Below are 27,818 nucleotides of genomic sequence, written 5' to 3' on the forward strand. Positions count from 1 at the left end.
TCTCCAATTTATCTATAAATTGGATGATCTTCATCAATCAAAGCTAATTGGTAATCAGACTATCGAATTTCTAGTCAATCGCATTTCTAGTACTCTTGATCAATAATCTTGTCTACTTGCTTTCAATTATGTGTGTGCACTTGTAGGTGATATCCACAACCAAACCATTTGAAGAGGAAAGAAGAACAATGGAGCCGCATGAAGGAGCATTCAAAACATACCTTTGGTTTGCTTAATTTCTAGTTTTGAATGTTTTTATTTCATGTCTCTATTGAGTGTTGTTTAGGATAGATCATTGCAATGAGATTTTGTGATTGAGCTAATGATTAGTATTTTTATTTGTTTGTGATGATTCCATGTTTCCTATGCTACATTAATTGGTGAACCCGACGTGAATATGCTTGGATCTAATATTTTTTTTTGAATGTTTTGTGAAGTTGCAGATCACTGCATTTTAGCTTTCGTGATTGAGCTAGATTAGTATTTTGATTTGCTTTGATGATTTCCACATTTCCTACATACATTAATTGGTGAACCCAACGCGAACATGCTTGGATCTATTTTTTTTTTTTTTGAATTTTTTGTGAAGTTGCAGATCTTTTTGTGGAGAAGTTGCAGATTTTTATTCTAAAAAAAAAAAATAGTCATAATGAATTGATAACATAAAAAATTTCGTGTAGAATTAAAATAAAATATTTCTGGGTATATTAGATCACGTTTTTAACTTTCCAGATCATCTTACGGTTTGTGATTTGGATAAATATTTAGGAAGTTATGATATTTTTAATTATGCTGCTCTAAATGGTCAAAATTTTCAAAAACAAAATCATGCAACCTTCATCTAGATTAATTTAGCTTGGCAAATTAATCATGCATTCATGCAAATTTTATCTAGATTAATCTAGGGTGGTAAATTTGATAAATTTCATATAGATTAATCTAAGAGGACAAAGAATCACAACTTTTATGGATTAATTTTGATGGTGATTCATTTCTCTTGATTCTCTAACATTGTTGGTAGCTTTGTGGCGAAACGCTTGACAAAGAATTATTTCACAAACTACTAATGAATTGTTTGCAGGTTCGCTAGTCAAAGACCAAACAAATCAAACTCCTAACTTAGTGATTTTGCAGGTTGCCTTATATTTCAACCAAACTTTGTGTTTGCAAATAATGTTTAGGCACCTAGTGATTTTTATATAGGATGGAATGAACATATGTTTGCTTTGATTGTTGAGTTTGACATTGGAGTAGGAGAGTATGCTCTCATCCTTCTTAGGGTGATCAGAAATCTAGATCTTCAATACCATGCTCATGTTTTGATTATGTGTCACCTTTAGAGGGTCTGCCTTCCCGACCATTTGCTTTTGCAAGCAAGTGATAATCATGAGAAGGGAATGACCCAAAGTGAGTACGGCTAGAATACCTTGGCATTCTAACTCACTATAAACAAATACCTGATGGGCGAAAGCTTTGAAGGAAGGGTTACGTGGGAATTGAAGTTACTTGGGAAGTGATGACCCTTGAACTCTTTCTCATATCAACATCTAAGTAGGACCTCACGGTCTAAATCGTGCTTGTGTGACTACATTTGTTTGGTATCTTGGTGGGCTTAATGTCTCAATCACACTTGCATGACATCAAGGAGTAACACTTAACAGAAATCTTGACTAAACACCTTGTTTTTAGAGGCCAAAAATCCTTCTAGTTGCTTGAGAAGGACAAGTTCAGATACTTGGAAGAGATACTAAGTTCGCCATGGGGAGATTTCCATGGGGACTGATGCTTGGCTGCCCTGAGAAGTGAGTGTCGTGGAGGGGAGCCCGTGGGGTCAAGCATCTATGTATTCTCCTTGAATCCCATAACAAGTCTACCTCTCAAGTACCTAATGTCCTTGCCTACCATAAGAAATATGTGAATGAGCATGATTGTATTGAGTCTAAGTTGAAATATCTTGTCTTCTTTTCTTGTCAAAAGTTGAATTGCATCTCATTTCAAAAAGAACGCAAAATTGATTCAAAACAAGGCTAAACATAACTACATTTCATTCAACAAAGTTCAAAACACCTTCAAACATGGCTATCAAACATTGTTCAAAATCTTGTCTCAACATTCATGTCACTTAGATTTAGGTTCATCCTAGGTTTGCATTTGGCAAAGTTCATTGTCAAGTACCAAGGTTAGGTTTCACCTAAGTCATACTCCTTTGCATATCAATAAGAGTCATCCATTTCCATATGTCCTCTTGCATTAAAGTCATACAATTGTCATACATTCATATTTTCATACCTTAGGTCTCTTCATTAAGCTTAAGTCATTATCATATCACATTAGTCATTTGCATATTAATTGTCCTTTTGCATATAGTCTCAAACTAGGCTTTGTCATACTTGAGTAATCCAAATCTTTGATAAACCCTAACGCATTGTTAGGAAGTCTAGACCTTATCAAACCTTTTGTCCTTTTGTCATCAATGTCATTTCGTCAAACCTAGCTTAGTATCCAAGCATATAGGGGAGACATTGTCATCTTGTCCTTTTTTCACTTGGTCCTTTTGTCCTTCGAGGTCTAGGCATCATTCCATTTTCCTAAGGGTCCCTCTTTTAGATTTGCCTTCAAAAGTTTGTCAAAATCTTCAAAAACAACCAAAAACATAGATTGCATTCTTGCCATAGATTGCATGTTCATCTATTTAGTTTGCATTTAGTTGCATATCATATATTATCCTTGAAAAATTCCAAAAATATTGCATTTGCATAGTGACATGTCTATTGAAACAAGGTTCCAAGCACCAATGATGCAACAAAGTTTGACGTATCAACCGACAATGCAATCACAATTCTATCCAACACAACAACAAAGCAACATTGATCAAACTTTTTATGATGAAACAAGTCTCCAAATACAAAAACTAGAGGAGAAGCTAGCTCAAGAAGAGGAGATATTGGAACAAAGAGTGAAAAACATTTAGAAGAATAGAGCACAAATGTCCAAAATGTTTCAAAAATTTCCAGGTCGAAATCTAAAGATTGAGCCAATTGATGTAAGATCTCTTCTTGAATGATCAGACATACCAGCTCTCCTCTCCCAAATAGAGATGATGAAACAATTTCAAGAAAAGAGACAACATCAATTTCAACATTATGTGCCTCCACAACAAGAACAAGAAGGTGTTTACTATCAATCAGATTTTCAACCAATACAACTAATGGTTCAACCAATTGTTCAACATATACAACCAATACAACCAATGGTTCAACCAATTGTTCAACATATACAACCAATACAACCAATGGTCCAATTTCAAAAATATGTCCAACCAACTATACAATGTCCACAAATGGTTCAACCAATGGTGGAATATCAACAAGTTCAATCAACATATCAATGTAAACAACTACAATCAAACATTCAAAAACAAAGGTTGCAACACACACCAACCCAAGTTTCAAACATGTCGGAACAATTGAACCAAGTCCAATATCAAAACATGACATCAAACCAACACCAACTCCTTGCCAAACAAGTTCAAATTCCAGATACAACCATGTCAAAACCTTGAAAGAAAGGTGGCTTTATTGCAATGATCTTAAGGAAATTACCAAGTGAGTTCTTTGAGGAAGATCAAACTAATACAATTATGTCTAGCAATGCCTCATCCCCTCGCAAGCAAATTGACTCTCCAATGGCATCTATCCCTACACCTCTAGAAGTTTCACAAGAACCTTCCATATTGTCCTCATCAAACAATACACCCATGGCTGAAATTATCCAAGGGCTATCCATAATTTATTGCCAAGAGAATCCAATTCATGATGCACATCCTTGTCATGTTTCAGAAATACAAGACCCAATGACACCATGCACTTTATTGCCATTACCTGTTTTAGAGGAGCCCATTTGAAGTCCCTCTTCCTCATGTTCAAGCATTGATTCCTTGCCAGAATCCATCACAAATGTCCAAAGTGCATTTCCTTCATGCCAAAACATTAATTCCTTGTCAGAATCCTCCATGCATATCCAAAGTCCAACCTCATGTCAAGAGGATAATTTAGAGCATGAAGAAATGTGTCTTAAAATAGATCAAGATCAAGATCCTGAAACCTTATCATCCCATCCAATTGTTGACCAGGATCTCATCTTCCCAGAAACTCATGATGATTCCCCTATTCTTGTCCATCCTATCCAAAGTCCTATTGACACTCCATTCCCCAGGCAAGATCAAGATATCCCAGTTCATCCAATCCCAAACAATCCCCTTCCATTTCATGAACACAATGTCCTTTCAAATCCCATTGACATTCCACTTCCTGAGAAAGATCAAGATATCCTTTCCATCCTTTATGATGATCCCATTGAAAGTCAAGAGCAAAGCACCTTTAAAGAGGATTCCAATGATCTTCCTCCTTGTCAAGATCAAATTATTCCTTCAAATCCTCCACAAGATCCACTTGTTCCTCCATCTCCTTGTCTAAATGCTCCATATACACTCCAAGATCACATTTCTTTTGATGATCCCATTATTTCTCCCATTCCATCTCTTGAAGAGCTTGTCATTGAACCATGTCCACAACACAATCCTAGTCCCCTTCACGATCCTAATCCCACTCATGATCCTAACATGTTAGTGCAAGATGTTCATGAACCCTCAACATGCATAATGGGTTCTTCCACTTTGGTGCAATCCGATCCACTTCAAGAACTCATTATTTCTCTCATATCATATCCACCTCATAATGGACTCGCGTCTTCTTCCCAAAGAAAAGAGTATCCTACAAGTCAAGATATTCATAAAGGCAAAGGAGTAGACCTTCATGAGAAAGAATCCCTTCATGTGAAAGAAAATGTTAAGGGTCATGGCCTCAGTGAAATTCCTCAAGACGTGGGTACCCCTACTAAATCCAACATCCCTTCAAAATCCAAACATATCCCTTCCCCATCATACCTTCCATCCATCTTAGGTCCTTATATCCCTTCCTCCTCTATGTAGGGTCAACAAAGGCACACATCCTTGAGTAAATTTCATCCATCCAAAAGAACTCCACTTCATTCATATCCATCCATGCATTCCTTTCCTCCTCCAAGCAATTTGGATGCCAAGTATAAAAGTCATCAATCTAGCAATCCACATGTATTCAAGGATCAACATGTCCAATATAATCGACATGTCAAAACAAAGAACAATATGATCTATAAAGAAAAAGAAATATCCAAAAGGCCACAAAGGCCCACTGAGCAAAATAAAGCAAAGTCAAAATATATATGGGTTCCTAAATCCCTTGTGCAAGCAATGCACTCCAAGGAACCACAAAAGCATGAAAAATCAAAAACCATGTGGATCCCTAAGCGGCTCCTTGAAGCACAAAAGCCTAAAGAAACATCCAACTTGGCATCCAAAATTGCTATTCCTCCATCCAAACCTCTCAAATTTGTTCCTCCACTGCCTTCTTCATGCATTTTGGGCCCTTATGTCCCAAAATCCATAGCTATTCCTCCATCCAAATCTCACAATCTAAGACCCATTTTTCCTCCATCAGTCCATCACCCCTCAAGGTGTGTGCCAATGTCGATCTTGCCTTCATTTCCATCCATTGAAGCCCAATTCTTCCAATACCCTATCCATTATCCAATTCATATTTTCCATCCTTCGATCCCTTTGATCCAATCCTTTGCATAAATCCTTGCCTTAGTTTCATCTCATTTTCCATGTCCTTATCCTACCAACATCTTTGAGCACACTTTTAAAGGTCATGGTCCATTTTTTAATTTTTTTTTCAAGGTTACTATCCAAACAAAAAGACGCTTGAGTCCTTCTTTCATGTGTCCATCTTCTATTGAAAAAGTCAAAATTGAAAAAAAAAAAAGTGAAAAAAAAAAAGAAAAAAGAAAAAAATAAAGAAAAATAATTCGTCCACTGGTGAAAACCTGGAAAACAGGCGCTTTGGGCAAGTACCATGATGAAAACCTGGCAAACAGGCGTCATGCATAATCTATGAACTTCTTGCATACCATACTTGGGGGTAGGTTTCCTCCTTCATATCCTATTGCCCTTCATTATCCTATCATATCATGTCATTACCCTTCATATCCTATTGTCCCTTAGGTCCATTTCCTCTTTCCACCTTTGATCTTGACAAGGCTGAGGATCATCATGACCATCATGCATCTTTTTTGCAGCTTTCAGTCTATCATAGATTTTGGTCATTTATCCATTTGCTTATTATAACCTTTCATCCATATTCCCTAGCTTATTGCAACTTTCTGCCACTATCCCTTAGCCTATCCCGACCCTCAGTCCATGTCCCTTATCCATTCTTAGTCTTGCTTATCCTATCCATATCTTATCACTATCCATACACTCTTCTTCATTCCTTGATCTTGATCTAACATAAGGACGCAAAATTTAAACATGGTTTCAAAAACCTCTTGACATGTCCCTCATGCCATTTCACTGCTTTACATTGTCATATCCAATCTCTTGTCCCATCACGCAATAGCCCTTGAAAATTGCATTTGCATTGTCTCCATAATAAATGACCTTTGTCTTCCCTCTATCCACCAACATTTCAGCAAGATTGTTTATCCATTTGTCATATTCCTTGCCTTGCTAGACACTGGGGGCAAAAATTCAAAAAATCATAAAAAACAAATAATGTCCTGAACAAATAAAAAAAAATCCAATAATGTCCTGAAAAAAATCCAATAATGTCCTGAAAACATCCAAAAAAATCAAATAATGTCCTGAAATAATCCAAAAAAATCAAATAAAGTCCTAAAAAAAATGAACACAAAAAAATTGTAAAAAATCGAAAAGCAAAGAAAAAAAATAAATAACCCCTCTGTGCATAGATAGCTCACTGAGTATACATCCAATGACTCGCAATCCAATGTTGTGCTTTAATAAAATCATGCATAAACAGATAAACTCTTTTTCACTCAAACCAGACATTCAACCTGATCAAAATTGTCATATCAATCAACCATCAAAATCATTTGTCCTTGGCTAATATCATGGGTCTTATACAAGGTGTGGTATACTCAAAACCAGACTGTGTCCTGTCTTAGACGGGGTACCGCATGTCCTGAAACCAGACAGCATGATCGTCCTATCGACACTTTCAACTTTTGACAATGAAGATCAAGGTGTTTGTTTGATTTGTTGGCATTTGTGCATCTTATCTTTTTACTGATTTGTTGGCATTTGTGCATCTTATCTTTTTACTGATTTATCTTTGGCTTCGATCATGTTCCTATGTTGCTCGATGATGTCACTGAGTGATTTAGAGTGATCGGGATGGTTCATGGTCCTTTTCTTTTGGTTGTGATTGTTGTTTGTCTGCGATGTGTCTGTCTTACGCAAAGGGATTGCATTATCGCTCTGGCCTTCATTGCCATGTAGCACCGCATCCATTTTGCTACATTAAAATAAAGGTTCTCACCTACAAAGTGCATTACTGAAAGCAAGTTTTTCTTCGTCTCTAACTGTCCTCTGTCTAATTTCTTCTTACTAACATTTCTTCCACCAGTCTTGGCAGTCCGTTTGATCCTATTATTTTTATCGATCAATTGGCCTCTTTTCTGCATGTTTCTGGCCAATTCCTCGAGGGGGCATGCATATGTCATTATTATTGTCTGGGGCATTTTCATTATTGTTCTTTGAAACAACGCTTAAAATCGCATTGTCTCAAAGAGGGGCAAAATGTAGACACCTAAAAATGGTCAACATTTGCGGAATTATACTTTAACATTTGCGCATTGCCTCATTTTAGGCTTTTTGCGTAGCATTAACATTTCTCCTATGTCACACACTTGGTCTTTATCATTTGCGAGCATCGAGTCTTTCTTCTGCATTCTTCATTTGTCTCACTTTCGAATTTGGTCTTGTCGACAACAATCTTTAGTCATGATTTTGGTCGATCTTTGTCCTTGTCAATCTTGTCATATTGCGATCGATTTGTCATCGATCCTTGTCCTCTTCAATCATGTCAATTTGGATCAATTTGTCATTGTTCCTCGGTGCATTTATCAATCAAATCATTTATCAACACTGGTCATTTATCAATTCAAAATCATGATCGAATCGATATCAACTATCCTTTGTCAAGACCTAATTGTCGTTCTTGCATTTCTAATTCATCTTCCAAGGTTTTATGATTTATTCATTTAATCTTGTTTGGCATTTTCCCTCTAGGTTAAATAATTTATTTATTTATCCTAAGTCTTCTTGTCACAATTAAATGTTCATTTAATTGGCTAATTATTCCTCCTTGTGAATTAATTAATAAATGAAAGATTATTAATTAATTTACCTAATTTCTAATTTTCCTCATTTTCTAATTTCCTAATTCCTATTTTCCCAATTTTCTAATTTTCCTAATTTCTAATTCAATTTCCTCCTATTTCTCTCCTAATTTCATGGGAATGACATTTCAATTTGTCATAATTTGTCATAAATTTGTCATAATTGACAATCAATCAATTTTGACATAGAAAGTTGTCATAATTTTGTCATAAATTATCAATCAACAAATTTTGCATCGAAAGTGCATAATTTGTCATAATTTGTCATAATTGACATAATTGATTTGCAATTTCCATTTGAATTGAATCATGCTAATCCTGTCATCTCTCCAATTCTTCTATAAATTGGATGAATTTCTTCAATCAAAACCCTAATCCCTAATCAGATTATCTAATTTCTAATCAATCACGCTTCAAGTACTTTTGAGCAATTTTCTTACCTACTTGCTTTCAATCATGTATGTGCACTTGTAGGTGAGATCCACAACCAAACTATTTGAAGAGGAAAGAAGAACAATGGAGCCGCATGAAGGAAGCATTCATACCCACATATGGTTTGCATAGTATTTACTTTTGAATGTTTTATCTTAATGTCTTTATTGAGTGTGTTTAGGATAGCAGTACACATATGGTCAGTGTGGTACTACCTGTCTCTCTGTCATCGGTCGACATATAGCTATGTGCTCAAATGCCCATACCTGTAGTAATGTGACTCCACAGCTCAAAGTCTGAACTCCCTGATATGCTATCTGATGCAGCTGGAAATACAGCATAGCAAGCACACATGGTCCCCATGCATACACCGTCCCCTCTATCGCCATCCACTCTAACACTCTTCCCCATCCAATAGGGAATCCATGTCCTTGTCTATCTCCTGCTAGTAAGCATGCTATCACCACAGCTATCACCACATATCATCGATCGTACTCTGATGCCATGGTCTCCCAGCCAATCTCCCTCTCGACAATATCCAAATCATTTGCGTTGCACTTGAACAGTCTGCACAATGCGTCTCTCCCTATCACTGGGTCATACTCTATCATCTCTCCATGAATCAGAATGCGGAGGATACGCCATACATCCACTAGTGTCACCGTCGCCTCTCCAGTCGCCAGATGGAATGAGGAGGTCTCTGAATGCCATCGCTTAGCCAATGTGGTAAGAAGTCCTGTGTTTGCCCTAATATCAGGCATGAATGTGACATAGTATATCCCCAGTCTTGCTAATGTATCTCTCTCTGTGCTCCTAAGTCTGTGTCGTAGCATGAAGCAATCTGGTTGGTTCTCTCGTGTGATCAACGGATACTGTCGCCTCTGCATCAAAATTGGGGCACATTTTGTCAGTTTTAGGGTTTTCTCCTATGGGTTGCATTTCCTCATTTTCATGTCCACATTAGGGTGTTTTTCATCTAATCTGACCTATCCTACCCTTATCCCCCCGTTCTGGGTCATTTGCATGTTGTTTTGACCACAATTAGGGTTTCCAATACACTCTTGTGCCTGTGTTAAGGAACCTGTGCCTATGTCAGGTGACCTGTGCCTATGTCTCCCTACACAAGCACAGAAGACCTCACACAAGCACAGGATTCACCCTACACAAGTGCAGAAGTCAGTTTCTGCACTCCCTGTGGGCCCCGCAATGTCCCGCAAGCAATCAAAATTCATAAAATTGCAAACATGGGTTTTTTTGAGATCCATACCGCTGCTCCTGCATCGTTCGGTCGTCTAAATGTGCATACACATTCCCCGAGGTGATCCACCATTTGAATGTTCGCCATCTCTCTGCAAGTGTCCTTGTCCAGAGCAACAAATTCTCCTCTTTGTCTAGTGCAAATGAGCCATTTTCAACCTCTTGGTCTCATTTATAGATCTTTGTCAGTGCCTAGATGGATGTGCATCCTCTCCATCTTATGTTGGTCACGGTCTTTTGCATCTTAAATTGCTTGTCCTTCCTGCATCCGGTATCCGATTGTCAGTCCGTTCGATCCTATCATTTTTATCGATCAATTGGCCTCTTTTTTGCATGTTTCCGGCCAATTCCTTGAGGGGGCATGCATATGTCATTGTCATTGTCTGGGGCATTTTCATTACTGTTCTTTGAAACAACGCTTAAAATCGCATTGTCTCAAAGAGGGGCAAAATGTAGACACCTAAAAATGGTCAACGCTTGCGGAGTCATACTTTAACATTTGCGCATTGCCTCATTTTAGGTTTTTGCGTTGCATTAACATTTCTCCTATGATTCACACTTGGTCTTTATCATTTGCGAACATCGACTCATTCCTCTACATTCTTCATTCATCTCGCTCTCAAAATTGGTCTTGTCGACAACACTATCCAGTCATGATTTTGATTGATTTTATCCTATCGCATCAATGGGCGTGCTCATTTGTCATCATTTTGGACATCGTCAATCCTAATTAGGGTTTTGTCCTCTTATCAATCTTATCGATTTATCATCAATCTTTATCATTTTCAATCTTTTCATTTTGCGATCGATTTGTCATTGGTCGTTGTCATGTTCGATCTTGTCATTTTGCGATCGATTTGTCATTGGTCGTTGTCATGTTCGATCTTGTCATTTTGCGATCGATTTGTCATCGATCGTGGTCATTTCAAATCTTGTCGTCTTGCAATCTATTTTGTCATCAATCATTGTCCTTTTGTCACATTTGTCATTTTGCAATCGATTTGTCATCGATCGTTGTCTGTCTCAATTATGTCAATTTGGATCAATTAGTCATTGTTCCTCGTCAATTGGCATATTTATCAATCAAATCATTTAATCAGAATCATGATCGATATCAATTATCTTCAATCAAGACCTAATTGTCATTCTCGCATTACTAATTTATCTTCTAGGGTTTTGTGATTTAATCATTTAACCTTGTGTGTCATTTCTTCCTCTAGGATTAATAAATTATTTATTTATCCTAAGTCTTCTTGTCACAATTAAATGTTCATTTAATTGGCTAATTATTCCTCTTTTGTGAATTAATTAATAAATGACAAATTATTAATTAATTTACCTAATTTCTAATTTTCATCAGTTTATTAATTCCTAATTTTCCTAATTCCTCCTATTTTCTAATTGTTCTAATTTCTTAATTCTTAATTTCAATTTCTTCCTATTTCCCTCCTAAATTCATGGGAATGGCATGTCAATTTGTCATAATTTTGTCATAATTGACAATCAATCAATTTTTGACATAGAAGTTGTCATAATTTGTCATAAATTATCAATCAACAAATTTTGCATAGAAAGTGCATAATTTGTCATAATTTGTCATATTGATTTTCAATTTCCATTTGAATTGCATCATGCTAATCTTGTCATTTCTCCAATTTATCTATAAATTGGATGATCTTCATCAATCAAAGCTAATTGGTAATCAGACTATCGAATTTCTAGTCAATCACATTTCTAGTACTCTTGATCAATAATCTTGTCTACTTTCTTTCAATTATGTGTGTGCACTTGTAGGTGATATCCACAACCAAACCATTTGAAGAGGAAAGAAGAACAATGGAGCCGCATGAAGGAGCATTCAAATCATACCTTTGGTTTGCTTAATTTCTAGTTTTGAATGTTTTTATTTCATGTCTCTATTGAGTGTTGTTTAGGATAGATCATTGCAATGAGCTTTTTTGATTGAGCTAATGATTAGTATTTTTATTTGTTTGTGATGATTCCCTATTTCCTATGCTACCGACAACACATTCTCCTGACAATTCATCTTGCCTTCCAGTATGTCTTCATGTCATTCTTTCTGTTTGGCTCACCGGGTGTTGTTGTGATTCATTTAGCATTCTTCCTCTTTATTACAAACAAATAGCCAACCATCATACCAGTTTAGTCTTACTGGTTATCACTCAAGTGTGCCAATACACTCCTTCATCTCACCTCATACCGATGATATCATCTGTCAACTTAGAACATACATCTCTTCTTTATGCTGGTTCAATATTATTCATACTGGTTGACACACTCTACTAGTAACCTACGATATTCTTTATGCCAGTTCAATCTTCTTCATACCGATTGACATCAATGACAACTTAATGCCAACAGAATGCAATTTGTATTGTATTAAGATAGCAGAGTGATCCTAGAGAGAATCATGAGAGTATGGTGAAAAGGATTTTTAGGTATTTATAGGGAACAACTAAACTTGGTTTGTGCTATCCTCAAAATGATGAATTTACACTATGTGCATATACAAATGCTCACTAGGCTAGAGATGATGACCGAAAGAGCACATCTGGTGGAGTTTTCTTTCTTGGAAAGAAACTTGTTTCTTGGATCAGCAAGAAGCAGTCATGTACATCTTTGTCTACTGTTGAAGTTGTGTATGTTGTTGCTGCTACTAACTATACACAAATTCTATGGATGAAGCAAATATTGAAGGATATAAGGGTAGATTGTAATGAACTAATAGTTATTCACCATGATAACTCTGCTTCTATTGATATATCAAAGAATCCGATATTTCATTCTAAGACAAAGCACCTATCTATCAAGTATAACTTTTTGAAGGAGAAGGTAGAAGCAAATGAAGTCAGACTGGTTTATGTGAACACTAAAGAGCAAAATGCGGATATCTTCCCTAAACCTTTGCCTAAGGAATCATTTGAGTACTTTTGAGACAGATTGGGGGTTTCTGCCCCTTCGGTAGAGACCTGAATGATGCTAACTGGCATCAGTCTGACATGCACTTACAGAGCTACTATTCATTCTGGATTGATGTGTTGGTGCTACTACTCATGAGGAGTAGTCAGCTATTTGGTTCAGTGGATTTATGATTTTTCTTTGATGTTCATGTCAGATTTGTTAGGAACCGGGAATGACAACTGAGAGGGGGGCTGAATCAGTTATCAATAAATTACAACTCAAAACCAATTAATCCAACTTGAAACATAGTGCTGGTAAAACAGATTAACAATTAAAGCAGTACCAATATAACTTAATGCATGAAACAGAAAGAGAAACAACATCCACAACACATGACACATAGACTTTGACATGGAAACCCTATAAGGGGAAAAACCATAGTGGGAAACCTTACCCACAATCAGATGATACTACTACAGAGAGTAAATGAATACAAATGGGGTCTGCACATGCAGAAAGGCCAACTGCCTAGAGCTCACTGCTCAATCACAAAATAGGAGTCACACTAATTATAATTGGATGGTTAAATCCAATAACAATGTATTGCTACAATGTAGCATCTGTAATGTTGGATTCAGTACTAGTTTAAACTCTGAACATGAGTGCCAAATACCTTCATAACCTTTCCTTCAACCTTCAGATAATGTCTATATGATTCGCACAAGGATCTACTCTTCACAATGATCTTCAATATTCGCACACACTCATCATGTCTGATCTTCAATAAGATCTTATAATTATTTATATAAAACCTAAAACCTATACATGAGGTCGGCACACTAAATATATTACAATTAAATCAATTACAAAATAAGTCTTGATGCGATACAATATTTTGGCTCAATACATTTACACATTATCCAATCAATAAACCATTTCCAAAACCTGTCGTGTTGATTTGGAATAGATATCATGTACTGGTCCATAACCTAGACCTATCTACCGGTTAAGGCAAATATGTGAACTCGAGTAGACCAATAAGCAAAACACCAAATCCAAACATCCAATCCATGTCTTCGACATAACCAAATGATCTCCAGATGATAACAAGTCATCATCATTGTCAGTGAACCATATAACCTATTGGTGAAGCATATACTGTTGACTGTGCATAAGCCAATATCCATGTCAGGACCATAATGTGTCGGTTCAACAATAAACCAATATAACCAGAGTGCCAAATCAATAATGTAGACCTCCAAGAAGATAAGTGTTGACATCAATGACATAACCAATGCAACACATGATGAAGCCATCCATAATACAAACAATCTCCCCCTTTGGCATTGATGGCATCACTAGATGGAAAAACATCTAAGTGCCAAAAACCAACAATCTCCCAAAAATAGATCAATACAAAGTTTTGTACCAAAAAAAAAAACCAAAACCAAAATACATCTCTCCCCAAAGTACAATGTTTTTCCATAGATATCTCTTCCCCTTTGACATCAAATGCCAAAGCAATTAAGAATCAAAACATAACTACAACTAACTACTCCCCCTGAGAAGTAGCTCTCCTTTATCAAAGCCGGAAAATGATTTTTCTAAGTCCTTGGCGCTTTGATACCAATATTCATCATTCAAGTCTCTGTCAGTGGGGGAATTACCCCAAGCTGCTCTATGAGATATTCAAATGTTTCCTTAGGCAAAGGCTTTGTCAAGATATCTGCAATTTTCTCTTTAGTATTCACATAAACCAATCTCACTTCATTTGCTTCAACATTCTCTTTCAGAAAATTTTACTTAATAGAAACATCCTTTGTCTTAGAGTGAAATACCAGATTCTTTGATATATCAATTGCTGCTGAATTATCACAATAAATTATTACTGGTTCTTTGCATTTTACCTTTATATCCTTCAACATTTGCTTGATCCATAATAACTGAGTGTAATCATTTGTTGCTGCAACATATTCTGATTCTACTATAGATAATGATGTACAAGTCTGCTTCTTGCTGATCCATGAAATTAATCTTCTGCCAAGAAAGAATACACCACCAGTGGTACTCTTTCTATCATCTACATCTCCTGCTCAATTTGCATTTGTATATGCACATAACTCAAAATTGTCATTCTTAGGGTACCATAAACCAAGATTTGTTGTGCCTTGTAAGTATCGGAAAATCCTTTTTACTATTGATTCATGATTTTGTTTAGGATTGCTTTGAAATATTGATACAATACACACTACATTCATTATATCAAGTCTGGTTTCTGTCAAATACAGTAATCCTCCAATCATAGATTTGTACCTTGTTGGATTTATAGGAGTTGAATCATCCTTTAATGTCAATTTATCTATTATAGTCATAGGAGTTATTGCCGGTTTCAAGTTTTCCATATCAAATTTCTTCAAAAGTTCCTTCAAGTATTTTATTTGACACATGAATATACCTTTATCTATTTGAGAAATCTGCAAACCTAGAAAAAAATTTATCTCTCCAATCATAGACATTTCAACTTCTTCCTGCATCTTGTTAGCAAAGTCTTTACACTTCTTCACCTCCAAAAATGATATCATCCACGAATACTTCAATAACCAAAATGTCATCATTGGTAACTTTATAATACAAATTGTTGTCATAATTACCTTTTGTGTAACCAAGATTTAAAAGATATTTATCTAGTCTAGCATACCAAGCTCTGGGAGCTTGCTTCAATCCATATAAAGCTTTCCTTAACTTGCAAACCATATCCGTATCATCTGTTAATAAAAATTCATCAAGCTGTTCAACGTAAACTTCCTCTTCATGATCTCCATTCAAAAATTAACATTTTACATCCATCTGATAAACTTTATAGTTCTTGTGAGCTACAAATGCAATAAATAGTCTAACTACTTCAATTCTAGCTACCGGTGCAAAGGTTTCATTATAATCAATTCCTTCTTACTGTGAATAACCTTTACAAACTAATATTTCTTTGTTTCCAATTACTTCGCTATCTTCATTAAGTTTATTTCTATATACCCATTTAGTTCCAATTACATTTTTGTCTTTAGGCTGGGGAACTAATGTCCAAGTATTATTCTTTTCAATCTATTCTAATTCTTCTTCCATTTCTTTTATCCAATGTTTATCCTGACATGCTTCAACAATTGATGCTGGTTCAACTTGAGAAATTAAACATACCTCTTCATTTTCCAATCTTCCTCTAGTTATAACACCTTGATTTTTGTTTCCAATGATCTGATTCTTTGAATGATTCAATCTTACATACCTGGGTTTATTCTGATTTCCACTTACAGGTTGATGTTCTTCAGTCACAGTTGAGTTTTTCAGATGATGCCAGTATGACTGGTTCTACATTCTATACTAGTGCAATTTGTGTCGGTTCATTTATAATCATTCCAATTGGCAATTCAAAATCTACAGTCCTTGATTTTCCTCTAAAATGTTCATCTATCTTCACATTAGTACTCAATGATTTTCTGTAGTCTTTTATTATAACATCTATATGCCTTGCTTCTAGATGAATAACCAAGAAATATTCCTTCATCACTTCTAGGTTCAAATTTTCCATTAGACTCATCTCTCCTAATATAGAATTTGCTTCCAAATATTCTGAAGTATTTAAGAGTAGGAGTATGACCAAACCATAGTTCATAAGGGGTCTTACCAGTTTCACTTTTGATGTTAACTCTATTGAAAGTATAAACCGTTGTATTCACTTCTTCTCTCCAGTACACATGAGGTAGATTTGCTTCCATTATCATAGTTTGTGTTGCATCCAATATAGTTCAGTTCTTCCTTTCTACAACTCCATACTGTTGAGTTGTTTGGGGTGCTTATCATTGTCTTTTGATTCCATTCACTTCACATAATGCATTCTCTAGATGTAAATTCTCCTCCTTGATCAGTTCTCAAACATTTGATTTTCTTGCCAGTTTCATTCTCTACCATTGCCTTGTATATCTTGAATCTTCCAAAAGCTTCTGATTTCTCACTGAGAAAAGTAACCCAACACATTCTAGAATAATCATCAATTATTAGCATAAAGTGTCTATCTCCCTGAAGATTTCGTGTTCTTGCTAGACCACATAAATCAGTATGAATTAAATCAAGAATATTATTGGATTTCTCATAAATGCTTTTAAATGTTGTTCTAACTTGCTTTCCCATTTGACATTCCTTACATACCGGATTATGGGGTTTCACAATCTTAGGTAAATCCCTTATTGCCTTAGTTGAACTGATATTTACAATGCAATCAAAATTCACATGTCAACGTCTTTTATGCCATAACCAACTTTCATCAATGTGTACAATCAAACATGTCTTATCACTGGTATTCAAATGAAAAATATTACCTTTAGTTTGATTACCGGTTGCAATCTCCAATCCAGTTATGTTTATGAATTTGCATTTTCCATTCTTGAATTGTAACTGAAATCCTTTTTCCACTAACTGACCAACACTCAAAAGATTATGCTTCAAACCTTCTACATAATAAACATTGTCAGTATTGTGCTTACCATCCAAAGATATAGTACCTCTTCCTTTGATTAAACAAGCTTTGTCATCTCCAAATATTACTAGACCTCCATGAATTTCCCATAATGATAAGAATTTGATTTTATCACCAGTCATATGATGTGAGCATCCACTATCAATGATCCATTCATCCTTTTCTTCAATTTTTGTTGCCAATGCCTACTCTACCGGTTTGATAATAGGTGTCGGTGGATCTTCTTTTAATGCAACAAATGCCCATCCACTATCTATTGGATCTTCATCTAAATCATCTGTAACACCTTCATCTGCATAGTAACATGACTTATCTATTTTTTTCTTAACTATGTATCTATGATATTCAAGGTTAGGTTTATATGTTCTTTTTGCTTCCTCCCTTAGTCTTACATGTCTATGAGGACACCTAGAAGCCATATGACCAACTTTATTGCAATTAAAACATTTGAAAGGTGCTTTACCTTCATACCTACTTCCTACTGGACCTTTATGCATCTTCCTTGCAAATAGTGCTTCAAGCTCTTCAAGTTCTTCCTTTTCTCTTCTCATATCTTCAAGTTCTTTTGCATAAAGTGCTTTCCAATCAGTTTTGTCAGATGATGATGATGATGATGATGATGCTTTGAAAGCTATATCAGTTTTTACTATAGTAACAGGACCAAACTTTTCAAGCTCAAATGCTGAAAGTTTTCCAACCAAGGTATCTCTAGATACTAATGTATTAGGCATTATTCTCAACTCATTAATAGAGGTCACTTTCATTTTGTAGGCGGGTGGAAAAGGTCTTAAAAATTTAGAAACAATTTCTTCTTCACTTAAAGATCCTCCACAACATTGTATTCCTAAAACAATTTCATCAACTCTTTCCATAAATGCAGAAATTATTTCATCCTCTTCCATTTTTTAATTTTCATACCTGACCTGGTAACATTCTAGTTTTGCAATCTTGACAATGGTATCTCCTTCATTCAATGTTTCCAGTTTATCCCAAATAGCTTTAGCAGTAGATTGATCTAATAATCCCATGATTTGTTGATATGATAATGTGCTTAGAAGTGCTTCTCTTTCTTTGCAATCATTCTCCAAGTCTTTAGCCAATGTTGGTGGATGAGGGTTATTCAGAGTAGGACCAACATAGCCATTCTTTCTAACATCCTATATATCTCTTCCAATGCAGTTCAAATGTGTTTCTATTCTGATCTTCCATATACCATAGTTAGTTCCATCAAGTTTAGGACTGTCATTTCTGAAAATGTTTGCTACCACAAGATCTCCTCAAGTTGTTAGGCTTCTGCAAAAAGAGGACTAGGCTCTGATACCAATTGTTAGGAACCAGGAAGGAGAACTGAGAGGGGGTTTTGAATCAGGTGTCAATAAATTACAACTCAAAGCCAATTAATCCAACTTCAAACTTATTGTCTGTAAAACAAAATTAATACCGATAAAATAGATTAACAGTTATAGTAGTACCAATATAACTTAATGCATGAAACCGAAAGAGAAACAACATCCACAACACATGACACAAAGATTTTGACGTGGAAACCATGTAAGGGGAAAAACCACGGTGGGAAAACTTACCCACAATTAGATGAAACTATTGCAGATAGTAAGTGAATACAAATGGGGTCTGCACATGCAGAAAGACCAACCACCTAGAGCTCAATGCTCAATCAAAAAATAGGAGTCACACTTACTATAGTTGGATGGTTAAATAAAATAACAATGTACTGCTTCAATGTAGCATCTGTAATGTTGGATTCAGTATCGGTTTAATCTCTGAACATTAGTTCCAAATACCTTCATAACCTTTCCTTCAACCTTTAGATAATGTATGTATGATTGGCACAAGGATCTACTCTTCAATATGATCTTCAATATTAGCACACACTCATCATGTTCGATCTTCAATAAGATCTTATAATTATTTATATAAAACCTAAGACCTATACATGAGGTTGGCTCACTAAAGATATTACAATTAAATCAATTAAAAAATAAGTCTTGATGTGATACAATATTCCATCTCAATACATTTACACATTATTCAATCAATAAACCATTTCCAAAACGTGTCGTGCTGATCTGGAATAGATATCATGTACCGGTCCATAACCTAGACCTATCTGTCGGTTAAGGCAAATATGTGAACTCAAGTAGACCAATAAGAAAAACACCAAATCCAAACATCCAATCCATATCTTCGACATAACCAAATAATCTCTAGATGATAACAAGTCATAATCATTGTCGGTGAGCCATATAACCTGTCGGTGAAGCATATACCGGTGACTTTGCATAAGCCAATATCCATGTCAAGACCATAATGTGTCAGTTCAACAATAAACCAATATAACCAGAGTGCCAAATCAACATTGTAGACCTCCAAGAAGATAAGTGTCGAAATCAATGACATAACCAATGCAACACATGACGAAGCCATCCATAATACCAATAATCTCCCCCTTTGGCATTGATGGCAACACTAGATGGAAAAACATCTAAGTGCCAAAAACCAACAATCTCCCAAAAATAGATCAATACAAAGTTTTGTACCAAAAACAAAAACCAAAACCAAAATACATCTCTCCCCAAAATACAATGTTTTTCCATAGATATCTCTTCCCCTTTGACATCAAATGCAAAAGCAGTTAAGAATCAAAACATAACATACAACTAACTACTCCCCCTGAGAAGTAGCTCTCCATTATCAAAGCTGGAAAACGATTTTTTAGTGAGTCCCTGCCGCTTTGATGCCAATCTTCATCATTCAAGTCTTTGCAAGTGGGGGAATTACCCCAAGCTGCTCTATGAGATATTCAAATGTTTCCTTAGGCAAAGGCTTTGTAAAGATGGCTGCAATTTTCTCTTTAGTATTCATATAAACCAATCTCAATTCATTTGCTTCAACATTCTCTTTCAGAAAATTGTACTTAATAGAAACATGTTTTTTCTTAGAGTGAAATACCAGATTCTTTGATATATCAATTGCTGCTGAATTATCACAATAAATAATTACTGGTTCTTTGCATTTAACCTTTATATCCTTCAACATTTTCTTGATCCATAATAACTGAGTGCAATTAGTTGTTGCTGCAACATATTCTAATTCTGCTTTAGATAATGATGTACAAGTCTGCTTCTTGTTGATCCATGAAATTAATCTTTTGCCAAGAAAGAATGCACCACCAGTGATACTCTTTCTGTCATCTACATCTCCTGCCCAATTTGCATCTTTATATGCACATAACTCAAAATTGTCATTCTTAGGGTACCATAAACCAAGATTTGTTGTGTCTTGTAAGTACTGGAAAATCCTTTTTACTGCTGATTCATGATTTTCTTTAGGATTGCTTTGAAATCTTGATACAATACACACTGCATTCATTATATCAGGTCTGGTTTGTGTCAAATACAGTAATCCTCCAATCATAGATTTGTACCTTGTTGGATTTATAGGAGTTGAATCATCCTTTAATGTTAATTTATCTATTGTAGTCATAGGAGTTCTTACCGGTTTGAAGTTTTCCATATCAAATTTCTTTAAAATTTCCTTCAAGTATTTTATTTGACATATGAATATACTTTTATCTGTTTGAGAAATCTGCAAACCTAGAAAAAAAAATCTCTCCAATCATAGACATTTCAACTTCTTCCTGCATCTTGTTAGCAAAGTCTTTACATAACTCTTCTTCACCTCCAAAAATGACATCATCCAGAAATACTTCAATAACCAAAATGTCATCATTGGTAACTCTATAATACAAATTATTGTCAGAATTACCTTTTATGTAACCAAGCTTTAAAAGATATTTATCCAGTCTAGCATACCAAGCTTTGGGAGCTTGCTTCAATCCATATAAAGTTTTCCTTAACCTGCAAACCATATCCTTATCATCTATTAATAAAAATTCATCAGGCTATTCAACGTAAACTTCCTCTTCATGATCTCCATTCAAAAATTAACATTTTACATCCATCTGATAAACTTTATAGTTCTTGTGAGCTACAAATGCAATAAATAGTCTAACTACTTCAATTCTAGCTACCGGTGCAAAGGTTTCATTATAATCAATTCCTTCTTACTGTGAATAACCTTTACAAACTAATATTTCTTTGTTTCCAATTACTTCGCTATCTTCATTAAGTTTATTTCTATATACCCATTTAGTTCCAATTACATTTTTGTCTTTAGGCTGGGGAACTAATGTCCAAGTATTATTCTTTTCAATCTATTCTAATTCTTCTTCCATTTCTTTTATCCAATGTTTATCCTGACATGCTTCAACAATTGATGCTGGTTCAACTTGAGAAATTAAACATACCTCTTCATTTTCCAATCTTCCTCTAGTCATAACACCTTGATTTTTGTTTCCAATGATCTGATTCTTTGAATGATTCAATCTTACATAATCGGGTTTATTCTGATTTCCACTTACAGGCTGATGTTCTTTAATCACAGTTGAGTTTTTAGATGATGCCAGTATGACTGGTTCTACATTCTATACTGGTGCAATCTGTGCCGGTTCATTTATAATCATTTTAACTACCGGTTTAGAATCTACAGCCCTTTATTCTCCTCTAAAATGTTCATCTATCTTCACATTAGTACTCAATGATTTTCTGTATTCTTTTATTATAACATCTATATGCCTTGCTTCTAGATGAATAACCAAGAAATATTCCTTCATCACTTCTAGGTTCAAATTTGCCATTAGACTCATCTCTCCTAATATAACATTTGCTTCCAAATATTCTGAAGTATTTAAGAGTTGGATTATGACCAAACCATAGTACATAAGGGGTATTACCAGTTTCACTTTTGATGTGAACTCTATTGAAAGTATAAACTGTTGTATTCACTTCTTCTCTCCAGTACACATGAGGTAAATTTGCTTCAATCATCATGGTTCTTGTTGCATCCAGTATAGTTTTGTTCTTCCTTTCCACAACTCCATTCTACTGAGGTGGCTGGGGTGCTGATTGTTGTCTTTTGATTCCATTGACTTCACATAATGCATTGAATTCTCTAGATGTAAATTATCCTCCTTGATCAGATCTCAAACATTTTATTTTCTTATCGGTTTCATTCTCTACCGTTGCCTTGTGTATCTTGAATCTTCCAAAAGCTTATGATTTCTCCCTGAGAAAAGTAACCCAACACATTCTGGAATAATCATCAATTATTAGCATAATGTATCTATCTCCCTGAAGACTTCTTGTTCTTGCTGGACCACATAAATCAGTATGAATTAAATCAAGAATATTATTGGATTTCTAAGAAATTCTTTTAAATGTTGTTCTAACTTGCTTTCCCATTTGATATTCCTAACATACCGCATTATGAGGTTTCACAATCTTAGGTAAATCCCTTACTACCTTAGTTGAACTGATATTTACAATGCAATCAAAATTCACATGACAATGTCTTTTATGCCATAACCAACTTTCATCAATGTGTGCAATCAAACATGTCTTACCACTGGTATTCAAATGAAAGATATTACCTTTAGTTTGATTACCGGTTGCAATCTCCAATCTAGTTCAGTTTATGATTTTGCATTTTCCATTCTTGAATTGTAACTGAAATCCTTTTTCCACTAACTTACCAACACTCAAAAGATTATGGTTGAAACCTTCTACATAATAAACATTGTCAGTATTGTGCTTACCATCCAAAGATATAGTACCTCTTCCTTTGATTAAACAAGCTTTGTCATCTCCAAATCTTACTAGACCTCCATGAATTTCCTGTAATGATAAGAATTTGCTTTTATCACTAGTCATATGATGCGAGCATCCACTATCAATGATCCATTCATCCTTTTCTTCAATTTTTGCTGCCAATGCCTGCTCTACCGGTTTGACAATAGGTGTCAGTGGCTCTTCTTTTAATGCAACAAATTCCTATCCACTATTTGTTGGATCTTCATCTAAATCATCTATAACACCTTCATCTACATAGTAACATGACTTATCTTTGTTTTTCTTAAATTTGTATCTCTAATATTCAGGGTTAGGTTTATATGTTCTTTTTGCTTCCTCCCTTAGTCTTGTATGTCTATGAGGACACCTAGAAGCCATATGACCAGCTTTATTGCAATTAAAGCATTTGAAAGGTGCTTTACCATCATACTTACTTCCTGTTGGACCTTTAGGCATCTTCCTTACAAATAGTGCTTCAAGTTCTTCAAGTTCTTCATTTTCTCTTCTCATATCTTCAAGTTCATTTACATAAAGTGCTTTCCAATCAGTTTTGTCAGATGATGATGATGATGATGATGATTCTTTGAAAGCTATATCAGTTTTGACTATGGCAACAAGACCAAACTCTTTAATCTCAAATGCTAAAAGTTTTTCAACCAAGGTATCTATAGATACTGATGTATTAGGCATTGTTCTCAACTTATTAATAGCAGTCACTTTCATTTTGTAAGCTGGTGGCAAAGCTCTTAAAACATTAGAAACAATTTCATCTTCACTTAAAGATCCTCCACAACATTGTATTCCTAAAACAATTTCATTAACTCTTTCCATAAATACAAAAATTCTTTCATCCTCTTCCATTTTTAAATTTTCATACCTGACCCAGTAACATTCCAGTTTTGTAATCATTATAGTGGTATCTCCTTCATTCAATGTTTCCAATTTATCCCAAATAGCTTTAGTAGTAGATCGGTCTGATAATCCCATGATATGCTGATCTAATAATGTGTTTCGAAGTGTTTCTCTTGCTTTGCAATCATTCTCCAAGTGTTTAGCCAATGTCGGTGGATGAGGGTTATTCAGAGTAGGACCAACGTAGCCATTCTTTGTAACATCCCATATATCTCTTCCAATGTAGTTCATATGTGTTTCCATTCTAGTCTTCCATATACCATAGTTAGTTCCATCAAGTTTAGGATTGTCCTTCCTGAAAATGTTTGCTACCATAGGATCTCCTCAAGTTGTTAGGATTCTGCAAAAAGAGGACTAGGCTCTGATACCAATTATTAGGAACTGGGAAGGACAACTGAGAGGGGGGGGTGAATCAGTTGTTAATAAATTACAACTCAAAACCAATTAATCCAAGTTGAAACTTAGTGCCAGTAAAACGGATTAATAGTTATAGCAGCATCAGTATAACTTAATGCATGAAACGGAAAGAGAAACAACATCCACAACACATGACACAGTGATTTTGATGTGGAAACCCTGTAAGGAGAAAAACCACAGTGGGAAACCTTACCCACAATCAGATGATACTATTGTAGATAGTAAGTGAATACAAATGGGGTCTGCACATGCCAAAAGACCAACCACCTAGAGCTCGCTGCTCAATCACAAAATAGGAGTCACGCTGACTACAATTGGATGGTTAAATCAAATGACAATGTATTGCTTCAATGTAGCATCTGCAATGTTGGATTTAGTATTGGTTTAAGCTCTGAACATGAGTGCCAAACACCTTCATAACCTTTCCTTCAACCTTCAGATAATGTCTGTGTGATTCGCACAAGGATCTACTCTTCACAATGATCTTCAATATTCGAACACACCCATCATGTCCTATCTTCAATAAGATCTTATAATTATTTATATAAAACCTAAGACCTATACATGAGGTCAGCTCACTAAAGATATTACAATTAAATCAATTACAAGATAAGTCTTGATGTGATAAAATATGTCAGCTCAATACATTTACACATTATCCAATCAATAAACCATTTCCAAAACATGTCGTGTTGATCTGGATTAGATATCATGTACCAGTCCATAACCTAGACCTGTCTGTTGGTTAAGGCAAATATGTGAACTTGAATAGACCAATAAGAAAAACAACAAATCCAAACATCCACTCCATGTCTTTGACATAACCAAATGATCTCCAGATGATAACAAGTCATCATCACTGTCGGTGAACCATATAACCTACCGGTGAAGCATATATCGGTGACTGTGCATAAACCAATATCCATGTCGGGACCACAATGTGTCAGTTCAATAATAAACCAATATAACCAGAGTGCCAAATCAATAATGTAGAGCTCCAAGATGATAAGTGTTGACATCAATGACAAAATGAATGCAACACATGACGAAGTCATCCATATTACCAACAAGATTTATGGCATTGATGTCAAAGGGGGAGAGATATATGTGAAAAACAGAGCTTAAAAAAATATCCATCAAGGGGAGAGATCAAATCTTAACTGAGATATCATTCATAGGGGGAGTTTTTTACTTCATTGATATATCATCTTTTGGCAGATTGTTGACTGTCTTCCTTTGGGAGAGACTTGTTTGGCACTTCTTGGCACTTGGATGTTTTTTCAAATCTAGTATTGCCATCAATGTCAAAGGGGGATATTTTTGGCAATTGGAGGAATTGATTATGTGTTTCATTGGTGTTTTGACTTTGATGGCAACACTGACTATTTTGGTTGTTTACCAGCTTCCCCTAGGTTCCAGTAGAGTGGTTGGTTTATGATATTGATCTGATATGCTCCGATATGCTTTGGATTTTGGATTTGGTTTAGATATGTCATTAATGCTATTAAGATGGGTATCACAAATAGTTGGTTTGGGATTTGATGACTCGGGAGCTATCATATGTTATAGTAAGCCTTTTGGTCACTGCTAAGGGTTCTCCTGATAGAGCTTTGTTGAAGACCTTTTGATGCATGTGATAAGTGGTGTTGGCGTGGCTTCTAGATGGATTTAGGGATGTTGTTGTTTATCTTGTTCATGTTCCTATTGATCAGGGGTGTTGGATTTGGGTCCAAACCTAATGCTATCTTATTCTGCTAGGTTATGGACTAGTTTATGTAACGTGTTAGTGGATGATCTTGATGCATTACCAATTGGGTTTATTGATTGGATTATGTTGTTTTAGTCTCAGGTCGACTTATTTGATCATTAGATTGTGGTTTTAAGTTATGAATTTATTGTATTATCTTTTAGGTTCCCAACCTAATTATTTAGGTCTCGAGTTGGTATAAATATGATGTAAGATCTCTTTGTAGATCATGAGGTTTTAGGTTATGGATTTATCTGTGTGCGAATAAAGTTGTAATAATATGCAAAGGTTTTTAGTCGATCATAGGTGATCGAATTGGGTTGGTGAAAGAGGTTTATGACCTCTGGTGCTGAGCTTAACCAGAACTATACTTAGGCATAGGAGATGTTATTCTTCCAGTTCATTCTTCTTTCGGATTGTTGTCTGGATTTCTTGTGTAGTCACTGAGGATCCGTTTGTGTTGAGAAGTGCACTCTAGGATGTTGGCCATCATGCATGTGCAGGCCCCTCTTATTGTAATCACATACTTACTGCAGAAGTATTATCTGACTGTGGGTAGGCTTCCCACTATGGTTTTTCCCTTTACCAGGTTTTCTACATACAAATCTTGGTGTTATCTTTTGTGGATGGTTGGTAAATGTTCTGTGGTTTATATTTGTGCTTAACTGTTATATCTACTATTCCATTATTTGGTTTATGTATTCTGGTAATAAGGTTTTAATGCTTAAAGTTCTATAATCTGTTGACAACTAATTCACCCCCCCTCTCAGTTGTCCTCTGATTATCTGAGTTGTCTAATAGTATTCACCATTTTTTGTTGCGCACCATATTAACTCATATGTATTTTTTGATAGGATCATTCTTCTACTTTGCATAATGGTAGCTAGAATTAGTTTGTCATTTTTAGAAATATTTATTCCTTCTTATGGCTTCCAATTGATGAATATATTCTTATCTTCAATGTCACTAACGTAGTCCACCACATATAGTCCCATCCTATTTTTATCTTCCTCTATCCATTGTTTACACTCAAATACTTCTTCTATTGTAGGTTCCCCATTCCAAGAATCTCTCCAAAATGATTTGTAATTATGTGTCTGTATTCCCATAAAAAATTTCAAATATTAGATCCTCCTGTAAAGTTGTCCATAGTAAGTATTCTTTCTAGCTCTTCTGAATCTATATATTTCCTCCTCATTATTTTACACCACAACTTTTCAATACATCTATACATCTTCCATGTTAGTTTGGCCCTGAGAGTGATATTTTGTAACTCCATTTTTCTTAGACCTACTCCACCTTTGTCTTTGGACATGCATGCAGTCTCCTAGTTTATTAAGGGTATTTTCTTCTCCTCCTTTTCCCCACTCCATAAAAATTTCTTTAAATACCCCTCTAATGTGGATATTTCTTTTTTAATGAGTTTATAAAATGACATTACAATAAATTGGGACTTCCGAGAACACAGTTTTTATCATTAATATCCTACCTGCTTGTGATAACCATTTATATTTCCATGAAGATGCTTTGGTATAATATTTATTTATAATTTCCTCCCAATGTGTGGTTTTAAAGACTCCTAAGAATAAAGGAG

This window comes from Cryptomeria japonica, chromosome 6 (assembly GCF_030272615.1).
Source record: "Cryptomeria japonica chromosome 6, Sugi_1.0, whole genome shotgun sequence".
In the NCBI taxonomy this organism is placed as follows: Eukaryota; Viridiplantae; Streptophyta; class Pinopsida; order Cupressales; family Cupressaceae; genus Cryptomeria; species Cryptomeria japonica.